Raw genomic sequence first — 10,629 nt, 5'->3', positions numbered from 1 at the left:
ACTAAAAATGGGACTTCGATTTTCCACCCAACCATAGACCTACTGTGTCCAAGATTACTTACATCTGTCCACACCAAGCCAGATCCATGATCTAAGGGGAATTTCTTTCTCAACAACCTTTGCAGAAAGCCATCTCCATGACATAGAGGATGGGAAATTATAATAGTGGGTGGTTTATCAGCTATTCAAGCACAACATAATCCACAATGAGGGTGGTTTATCAACTGTGTCAAGCACTCTATGAGTGGTTTATCAACCCACAACAAGCACCCTGTGTGGTTTATCAGTTAGTCAAGCACAAATTAATTTCACAATAATGGTTTATCAACTGTGTCAAGCACTATATGAGTGGTTTATCAGACTGCGACAAGCACCTTTCTGCATGTGGTTTATCATCCCTAGCAAGCAATCTTATGCATGTGGTTTATCAGCAATAGCAAGAACCTTTAGTGGTTTATCAATTGCAGCAAGCACTCCATGAGTGGTTTATCAACTCACAAGAAGCAATCAATCCCAACTCCTCTTGCTCTTCTAGTCATAATTCGTCCACTCAGGGAAATCCCATTCCCTCAGCTCATAGCTTATTCTATCTTTGCTCATGAGCTCCACCAAGAAGAGGCCCAACCCCATATTGTTGTGCATTCTACTTTTTATCATTTTCCCAGGGGTCTCTTCATATTCCCTCTTGGACACTTCTCACTTTTTTCTCACTATTTACACCATAAAATTAATTTAAGATGCCAACTAATCCCACTTGGGTTCTTCTTTCCTCTTCCCTCTTATATCATGGATCTATGGTCCCATACTTCAAGCCATTGCATTCTTACATTACAAAAATCAAGGGAACAAGTACCAAGGGTGTCACAGCTTCATATACAAGAAGAGGAGAAAGGACATGTCAAAATAACATGCAACAATTAGGTGGCTCTTCGAGGTATATTTGGAGGTGTTAATCTTAGTATGCATGTTTCTATAAAATTTCCAGAATAAAATTATTTTACATTTTTTAAATTTTAACCTTTTAGTCTCACAAATCCAATAACTATTGTAACAAATATTATTCTCCTTGACATTAAATTTATAAAAAAAAAATGATTTACTTTAATATCATGCAAAATGTATTTACTAATTGAAATTAGTAGAGATATTTTATTGCAATCAATCTAGTTTTAGTTCCACAATGTTACATGTTTTGCCATTTTCTATAATGCAAACTAAGAAAGCTTTAATCTACCTCTACATATATGTAAAATATCTTTATTATTTATTATTATCGTTACAAATATATCGAAATGTAAAATAATTTTCCATTTATTTTTTCAAATTGTAAATTCTTTGATTACTTATTATTTTATATAATCTAATTCCAATCCGTCGTAAAGTCACCTATCTTACACTTCTCTAATATACATAATTAGATACAAAATTATTTTAAAATACAATTACATTTTCTAAAATTGTTTTATGACACCAAAAGAATGCAACAAAATATGTTTAATTTTTCACATAAACAAATGAGATATTGAAAAGAAACTCAATTTTGATATTTAAAAAATTATAATTTCAAAAGTTGGCAGAAAATTTATTTTACATTAAATTAAATGTAATAACCACTAACTAAAAGATAAAAGATATAATGATACATATATAATATAGTGTTCGCTCATTAATGAATGTATGATTGATACTTTGCCTAAATATTTTACCCAATATTTTATAACAAATGCTTATTTAAAAACTTTACCCAAAACATTGGCCAATCCTTTAATACTCTATAAAATCTTTGATACTTTACCTAAAAATTCTATAAAATACTTTACCACAAATGCTCATTGAAAAACTTGACTGACTTTTGTCCTTTGCATGACTTTGATTTTGAATAAGATCTTTGATACTTTACCTAAAGATTCTATGAAGTAATTTACGACAAATGCTCATTGAAAAACTTAACTAACTTTTGTCCTTGGCATGACCACAATTATGATCATATAGGTGTTATTGCTCTTGCAACACTATTAAGTTTTGATATAACAAGGTTTTCAAGTCATAACATTTACAGATTTAAATTAATCTATAGAATAAATTTAACTTTTCCTTTACATGTTTAGTTTGTTCTTTTAAACATTCATGATATATATAATGAAGCTTGAAATGGAACAATGGATATATATTTTGAGTGAATTGCATGGATACCCCATAAAATGATACATATCATATTGAAGGGAGCATTGCTTTTTCCCAACATTGGTTATCTACACCAATAATAAGCCATAAGGACGGCTCCAATTAGTGAGCAAGGGTCATTTAATACATTGCAGTTGACCTACTATCCACAATTTAAATGGATAGTAAGCTAAGGATGTTTGCATCATCTTTCTGGAAGGAGGTTTCCATTATATTTTCTAATATTCATTTTTCAAAAATATTTACTTCGATTTTTCTAACATTTTTCCATTGTTCTTGGGAAGCCATCATTCCAATATTACTTGGTGAATATAAATCTGAAGAAATGATACTATGTTTAAATGTGTAGCAATGACTTTATATTGTGGGTTCATATAGCACTTTTACTTTCAAATCACAGATTATGAAGTTTTTGAAAATAATATATCCAAATATTATTGCAATAAAATCTTATTAAAAGAAATACCAATACTCAGTCACAAATTGTTCACAAAAGGATACCAATGCTCATCCACAATGGAAAGAAAATACCATCATAAATTAGCAAATGACATCTTCTTGTAATAAATTTAAAAAAGATACTAATAAATACTCATATCTCCTCCAAACTTTCCACAAGAAAATACCAATAATCATTTAAGATAAAATCTTCTTTCCATTGAAGAAAAGCACTGGTATCCTTTTGTGAAAAAGTACCAGCATCTTCTTGCAAATAAAATTTGTTTGGAATAACAGTGACATATGTTCTGTTCAAAAATCTTGTAATTTGTCCCTTATAAGAGAAAGAGCTATGCAAACCTGCAAAATGAAGAGACCACTACTTCCACCTAAACATAGCATTGCTCCTTTTTTCATCCAATGGGGAGAACTTTAAACAAAGTGGGGTCATTTGAGAGCTTTCACGTAATAGCCAAAATCTTGTAATGAGTCCCTTCTAAGAGAAAGAGCTGAGAAAGAGCTATGCAAACCTGCAAAATAAAGAGACCTTTTTTTCCACCTAAACACAGCACTCCTTTTTCATCCAATTTGGAAACCTTCAACGAAGTGGGGTCATTTGAGAGCTTTCACATGCTATCCTCCACCACTACCGGCAATACTGAAATAGGGCATGTACCAAATGCTGGAAGAGATTTTGGTTGGGTGAGCGTCTGAAGACAAGTGTCAACCTTAAAAAATTCAACCAGTGGCTTTTACCTTTATGAAAACCTGAAACTCTCATTTGACTGTGCGGCTAAGTTTTGGTGGATTTGCCAGCGGATGTAGCTCAATGCTGAATCATTTGGTGGATTTGCCGGTGAATGCAGCTTATTGCTGAATCATTTGCAGCTTATGCTTCAACAAAATAATATGTTCATCCAATCAACCACATTTCTGCAATCCAGACAGAATTTTAGGGAGCAGAGAATATACTATATAGTAATTACGATTATATGATTTGTATGAGATTATACCCGAAAGACATCAATGAGCACATTATCAAGAATTGATGCGCTTAATGCGAGCAGAGGCCTGTTCTGCTGCTTCATCACCACGGCCATGACATTAATAGCTTCTTCTCCGCAAGCTGTATCCCCAATTTTTTAATTACCTTGATCTTTCACACAAAATAACCCAAAATTTCAATCACCTTGATCTTTCACACAAAAATCATGAATAAAGTAGCGTGCTCTAATCAAAACTGACAAAATAAGGGGCAAACTCAACCTGAAGGCTCTACCATAAAAGTGCCTCCGACGCGGATCTTGTATATAGAATTAAGTGAGTCATTTATTTCCTGTGCTCTCAGGGCATCGAACGATTGTGCCGGAGCCGATGCAGGGGACATCATGTTGTACAGATAGTGCGGTTTAAGAAACGGCAAAGACTGGTACTCTTACTGCCATTTTCTTTGTTTTTGCAGTTTACTTACTACTGAGTGGGAAAGCCTGAAACCTTTTCTGTGCCGGTTCCGCTTAACAATCGTTGCATTAGTCGGCCATTAGAAAACAGTGACCTTATGCTCTGCATTTCCAAGCCAGAGAACATAAATTCTCAACTGCAGATTTAGGGGAACCTTCCGAAATCTGAAACACGGAAGAATATGTACTTAAACACTGGGAAACAGGCCGAAACCTGGAACACGGAAGGATATGGAGTTAAAAACGAAAGAAAAAATTGAAGAATCAACAGAAATTTTCGAAACTAACTTGGATCGTTCGGCTCCTAGTGGAATTGAGAGTGAGAACACGGGAAATTTGGATCAGAGACATGATTCAGCATGGAAGTATTTCCGGCAAAGCGTCCGATATCTGAAACAGGAAGAATATGAAATTAAATACTTTTAAGATTTAGGGAAATCGTCCGAAATCTGAAACATGGATGAAGATGAACTTTAAAATGGAAGAAAAAATTGAGGTATCAACAGAAATTTGGGAACGAACTTTTATCGTTCCGTTACGAACAGAATTGAGAATGAGAAGGCTGGAAATCTGGATCGGAGACAGGAATCAGAATGGAAGAATTCCCAGCAAAGCATCCGATATCTGAAACACGGAGAATATGAACTTAAACACCTTAATAATTGGAGAAACCTTCCTAAATCTGAACAATTGGAGAGTGTGAACTTAAAAACGGTAAAAAGATTAAAGGATCAGCAGAAAATTTGAAACTAACTTTGATGGCTCGGCTCCGAATGGAACCGACGATAAAAGCTCTAGAAATCTAGGTCGGGCGAAGGATTCTGCATGGAATCAATCCTAGCAAATCCCACGGAGGCAGCAGGAGTTCTCCCAGAACCTTATGCCGCCTCCTCGGGTGGAGGATTTTCGTGAGAAAAGCCACCACCTGGCTGGCTGTATGCACGAATTGGTAGTATAGATAAGATAAGAAATGAAGAGAAACTGGACCTGATTCCGTCCAGATGCATTGCTTCGCGATTGAATTTTAGTTTCACTGGACCTGATTCCGTCCAGATGCATTGCTTAGTGAGTGAATCTTCGGTCCAATGGTCTTTTCAATTAGCGTACCACTTGTTCACGAGCTGCGCTGTCATTTTACATGATGAAGTCTACAGTCACGACCAGGGTTGTTCGGTGAGTGCGACAAATATTATTTTGAAGTTTATATAGTATGTAAATAAGATTATGAAGTTTATTTTTATTAGTTAATTAGGCCGTAAGGTGTTCTCTTTGAAATGAACTCCCTCTTTGGCCTACCTGACATCATTATGGGCCATAAGATTATGTGCTAGACGATTGAAAATAGTTCCACCGTTGGATGAAGGGAAAGTAGTTACAATTTGTTGCAGAGTATCAAGGATGCCATTTGATTAAATTAACACGTCATGGTAATGGTTGCACTGGCCACTACAACCACAAGAGCCACAGCTGCACTGAAACATCAAAGTGATTCTGATACCCATATCTATACATCCATTGCTGCTAATGACAGCCCCAAAGGTTACCAAGTAGCAGAACACATGCCTCATTTCGAATTTCTTACTCGACAAATGTGGGTTGTGCCAGTCTAAGCTTTCAAGAATCCTCAAAATAAGGCCAACCTTTGTCAGAACGAGATCCACTTCTATAGCCCAACAAGCCGTTCGGTTCTTGATAGATTCGGGATTCACAGATGATCGGGTAAGGAACCTCATTACCAAAAACCCATCTATTCTCGCTTTCAATGCTGATCGGCTGTTGAAATCCAAGTTTGAGTGAATGAAAACACGTGGTCTCACTGCCCAAGACATAAAACTTGCCTTATCTCGGGCACCCAGATTGATTAAATGCAGTATAGAGAAACTTCTGTGTCCTAACATGCAGTATCTTCAAAATCTGTTAGGAACAGAGGCCGATGTTTCCAGGGTTTTTAAATGGGCACCTCAGATTCTAGTCAGTAGTAATATGCCATGACTTTTGGAAAAAAAATGAAGTATTGGGCAACTTTTGGCCTCCTAGAAGATGAGATGAATGAGATTTTTAGCAGAAACCCATATATACTGAATGTTTCCATGGATAAGGTGCAAAAGAACATGGATTTTTTCATGCACACTGCAGGGCTTCCTGCAAAGTTTGTTTTATCATATCCTAATTTAGCGTCTCATTGCAGCTTGGCGTGTAGGATCAAGCCTTGCCACCAGGTGTGGAGCGCTATTAGTGCTATGCAAAACACAGAAAATTCAATTACATAACCCTTTAACAACCTCTAGCTTTTTCACAGTTAAAAGAGTGTTACTTGTTTGATACATTTCCGTAAAGTGAGTGCTTTTTCATTTTCTATTGCATTTGTAATTTGTTTCATTTTTCTTATTAATAGGAGAAATTACATTGATAGTAGAAAGCACAATGTAAGAAAAAAAATTCTTCTTTTATTTATTTACTAGAAAAATCTAAAAGCCTTAAAATTTCATTGAAGTCAACCTTGCAATAAAGCAGTCCCAAAGATATTTGATGTTAGGTAACACTCTCATTCGTACTCTATTGCCGTAATGCTTGTTGTCTAGGGCTGACACCAGTATGCCAATTAGTAGCACAGTTAAATCTCATAGCAATTTTCCCTCAAAAGTTTGTTCATGGACCGTAACAGCCTTTGATTTCTTCTCAGTGGCACATTGTTCTCCATATATCAATTTGAATGCAGACAGATATCAATAACCAAAGAGGCAATAGAATTTGTGATTTAGATTTTGGAAAGTTGGACTCCATACATTCATTAATGAAATAGATCAAACACTATAACATCATCATTCCTGAATTCTGGGTCACTCCTAACTTATTGCTGAACTCCACCTGCAAATGAGATAAACTATCTCACACTCCCTCTATACAATAAAAGTGATCTCAGTATCAATTTGTATGCATGAATTGGTGGATTTCATTCATTTGATAGTGTATGTAGAGGACAGAGGAAACAGATAGAGGTCTGCATGTATTCTGCAATTTTCTCTTGTCCTAAATCCCAACTAATTACTTGTTCATTTTCTTGTCTTGCAATATTATAATTTACAGGGTCATTGTTCTCCATATATAAATCTGAATGCAGATAGATATCAATAACCAAAGAGGCAATAGAATTTGTGATTCATATTTTGGAAAGTTGGACTCCATACGTGTTGAGCCTCAAACCTGCACCTTCCTATACACCCTCTCAGCCTTCCTTTTCCACTTATTGCATCCACCCAGCTGCTAAATCATTGCATTGTAGTTTAAAAAGAGCTCTTTACATGGTTTTCTGACTATACTTATGATTGTTGTTTGGTTTAGTTTTTTTGTTCATGCAGCTGCGGAAACTTGTCAATTTCCGCAGCCAGCATAGGTTTCCGCAGCCAGCACAGGATTCCGCAGCTATTTTGTTAAAAGCTGTGCTACAGGTGTCCTATGAAGAAACGAGCCACATGGGCAAGCTCCAGGTGACGGATACATGGAACGTGTCCCTTCGAAGCAGCCAAATCATCCATGGAAGGTCACGGTCAACGAAGGTCAAAGGTAGAGCCAACCAAAGAGTTCAGCGGTGGCACGTCTCTGTTTTGAGCACGTGAACGTTACGTGGCACAGTCCTCAGCTCACAAAGACACCAGCACACCTGGAGATCACTTCTGTAACCGGAATCTAACAGCAACCACTCCAGAGATTTAATAGACATGATGACAGTTACGCTAGATCTCGGCTGAAGGGATCTACGTGTCTTTGGCAATACAGTCAATAGCGTAGGAGTTAGTTAGCTAGTCTCAGCATTTTTTCATTATAAATAACGCGTCGATGAACGCTGTAAAGGAGTTTTTTCCTTGATATGTAAATTCTGAACTGTTGTGTTGTCACCCCACTGTTTATACATATTGCTGTTTTAATATATGAGGAGACTTTTCTAAGTTTATTCATGTGATTACTTGTTGACCGACTGAAGTGGCAGAGGGCCCCTGCGCGCTAAAGCTTTGTAAAGTTTTCATTTGGTTTTATTATGTTCTTGTATCATTAGCTTGTACATAACACACTGTTTGATGTTTCTTAACTCACTGCTGTTTAGATTTTCACCTCTATTTTCTTATAACTGTCAACTGATCAGTGCTTTTCTGCAGGTTTTCTTAGGCAGCCCGGGCAAATTTTCATCTTTTTGATAACTATTGGCATATGAGATCATCTTGTCCTTCCTGCTAACTTTCATTTTCTGAAGTTTAATTTCAGCACTGTCTTTTCCAAGTTGTGATTTGCTTACTTATTTTTTTTGTTATCTAGATATCATATTGCTCATCAATTTATGGTTTCTTTCTATAGTGAAGTGACTCTATTAGTAAGAAATCAGAATATCACTAACTGTAGTGTGATTTAGTTATCATATTGCTTAAACTTATTCATGATTGCTTCCCACAAGGTAGATTGAGCTGAAGGGTAAAGGATCAGAAGAGTTGAAGTAGTGTGATTAGTTTCCTTTCTGCAATTTAACTTCTTGCAATTTAGTTATCATATTGCTTAAACTTATTCATGGTTGCTTCCCACAAGGTAGATTGAACTGAAGGGTAAAGGACGAGAAGAGTTAAAGTAGTGTGACTAGTTTCTTTTATGCAATTTAATTTCTTGCCATTTAGATAGCATATTGCTTGACTTATTCATGATTACTTCCCACAAGGTAGATTGAGCTGAAGGGTAAAGGATCTGAAGAGTTTAAGTAGTGTGAATTAGTTGCTTTGCTTTTGGTTTGAGTTGCTTTAAGTTCAGTTTTTACTTTCTTTTCATTCAGCAGCAAGGATACTGGGCCATTGTCATTAGTTCACTTTTTGATGCATTTACGTTCTCTTAAGAATTGATTTCAGTTTAGCTTTCTTCTTGAGCACTTTCAAGTTTGAGAAAATCACCGTAGAAACCACCATCACCATCCATACTTCATACTTCACTTTCACTCTCACCATCACACATTAGGGAAAGATAAATCCAAAAATAAACTAAAAAAAAACTCAAAAACGACAAAATATTAAGAAAATGGTTATCTAGTACATATAGTACACTTCACTTCGTCAGTTTACGAACCCCGGATTGACATTATAAATAGCAATTTAGATCACACTAAATTGACCAAACAATACGCTCATTAATGAAATAGATCAAACACTATAACATCATCTTGTAATATTTTATAAGTGGTTGGATTATCAGCTCTTGAGAGGGTGGTTAAAGTTTAGTTTTTTCTTGTGCAGCATAATGTGGATGTTTAAACCCGAGTCTTTTTTTCGAGCAATATGAAACAGAAAAGGAAGGAATGAAGGATGGACCAATCTTGAGAATCAATTCAAATGCTTGGTTAGATTTGCTGGTATCCCATGGAATGAACCACACATTTCATGTATATTATGATAAAATAAAGTGACTTAAGGAATTAAAATAAGCGTGCTCTGATGGACGGGTTGTTTTCTTAATGACTTTTACATTATGGAAAACCTATGCCTGTCGAATCTTCTCATCAAAAATTAGCTTTGATGCTTGAATGTATACAATGCCATAGGCCAGCATGCATTGATACAACAGAAAATAGTGGGTAAGAAGAAACCTGACAGATACAGGTAACAGTTCTCTGAACAGTATGATGGAAGTGAAAAGACCCTACTTTAGATACAGGTTATAAACTTCATAGCTTCCTGAATTCTGGGTCACTCCTAACTTATTGTTGAACTCCACCTGCAAATGAGATAAACTATCTCACACTATCCATCACACACTCCCTCTGTACGATAAAAGTGATCTCAGTATCAATTTGCATACATGAATTGGTAACAGATAGAGGTCTAGTTTTTACCTTTTCATATTTGGCATGTATTCTGCAATTTTCTCTTGTCCTGAATCCCAACTAATTACTTGTTCACTTTCTTGTCTTACAATATTATAATTTATCGGGTTATAAAGCCTCCGCAGGTTCTGTGACACACTTCTTGGAAAGACAAATGTTTTACTAATAAAAGAGACGTCAACAAACTCTAAAGTCAAATCATTATCTAGTAAACGCTAATAAGCCAAGTCATTTCTATGACTCCATTATGTGCAAGAAAATACCAAGGGGCAACACTACATTTGAATCTGAATGTACATGCCAGAGCACCAAATTTTATGCACAAGCATCTCATAGAAAGAACCTTGATGACGAGATTTTCTAGTATAAGTTGTAACATTCTCACTTATCATGTAATTTACACAATATCTATAGTTGTTGTAGGTAAAAAAAATTCTTTGATTGGAACTTGATTATCAAAAAGCAGTTCTGTTTAAGCAAATAAGAGCATATGCAACTCATTTATATGGGTTTGCCATGAACATATTCAAAACGGTATCTCTGCTCATATATAATGTGTCCAACTATTTTATTGCCAATGCTTTATAAATAAAAAATATTTATAATAAAAAATATAATAAGACACTCGAGCACAAAATCAAGAAACATCTTTTTCAAAACATGAATACCAAGTAACTAATTGAGAACATGTCT

At 35.6% G+C, this 10,629-nt stretch overlaps 1 long non-coding RNA gene across 1 annotated transcript; it reads right to left on the bottom strand.

Moving 5' to 3' along the window:
• Nucleotides 1-2,885: 2,885 nt before the first annotated feature.
• LOC149248673 (uncharacterized) lies at nt 2,886-4,761 on the bottom strand. The gene is made up of 5 exons (XR_016266694.1): nt 4,605-4,761; nt 4,371-4,472; nt 3,889-4,247; nt 3,636-3,778; nt 2,886-3,555 (listed from the first exon to the last, which is right to left on the bottom strand). It is a non-coding gene; the product is annotated as an uncharacterized LOC149248673 (long non-coding RNA).
• Between the last annotated feature and the right edge of the window lie 5,868 nt (nt 4,762-10,629).

This window comes from Pinus tabuliformis, chromosome 7, assembly GCF_031772625.1.
Source record: "Pinus tabuliformis cultivar Carrire ecotype Pingquan chromosome 7, CPIR1, whole genome shotgun sequence".
NCBI lineage: Eukaryota > Viridiplantae > Streptophyta > Pinopsida > Pinales > Pinaceae > Pinus > Pinus tabuliformis.
This window is presented reverse-complemented; position numbering and strand designations above follow the sequence as displayed.